This window comes from Solanum tuberosum, unplaced genomic scaffold, assembly GCF_000226075.1.
Source record: "Solanum tuberosum cultivar DM 1-3 516 R44 unplaced genomic scaffold, SolTub_3.0 scf00732, whole genome shotgun sequence".
Lineage (NCBI taxonomy): Eukaryota > Viridiplantae > Streptophyta > Magnoliopsida > Solanales > Solanaceae > Solanum > Solanum tuberosum.
In genome coordinates this window covers 126,167-127,011 of record NW_006239647.1, presented here as the reverse complement: position 1 = coordinate 127,011, position 845 = coordinate 126,167, and positions in this window count along the sequence as shown.

Sequence of the window (845 nt, the reverse complement as noted above, 5' to 3'; positions counted from 1 at the left end):
AGTGATTTTTTCCGAAAAATAACTACTCAACAAACTACATTTAGAATCAGAAACATTGATAGGAGTGCAATCACTAACACAATTTATACCGGTAACTATTCCAAATTCTCTAAGACCAAAATACAATTTTTTGTTATTTATTTCAATAGCAAACACATCATCCGGTGTGTGTTTTAACTCTCTATTTATAAGGCAATGAATAACTTGTAGTTGTGTGCTCGCTTTTGGAAGGTCAAGAAAGTAACCAAAACATGTATTCCTGAACAACTCAAGTTGTTTATCAGATAAAGATAGTTTGATTTGGTCGATGACACTATGATTAGTGTAAGATGACCACCTACTCAAAATATACACAACATCCGGATGTTTCCAGAATTTACGATCCTGCATATGTATTAAACATGAATTAAAAATGTGTTACTACATACTAAAGTTGAATTAAAGATGAATTTCACATACTATGTATCAAAGCAAGGTAGTAATCAGTTGAATTAAAGATGAATTACACCGATGACCATTTTTGGTTCCAAATCCAGACCCAGAACTTATCAACTTCAACACAAGCAGCCTAAACAATGATCTAGTTGTCATACACTTAAAGCTCTATTTTATATCGAAAAACCAACTTCCAAAGCAATTTAAACCTACATTTCCACTTTATCCATTGGAACAAAACATTCGAGTGCGGGAGAAAAGATCAGATAGAACATGGAACAATGTTACTCCAAAAATATATGATGTGTCCTCTCATTTACACATCTTTTCCATCTGTTTTCCAAATTAACACGAACAAGTGTTACCAGCTATTTGACAAGCTCCCACTAATTCTAGACAAAACAATGGAC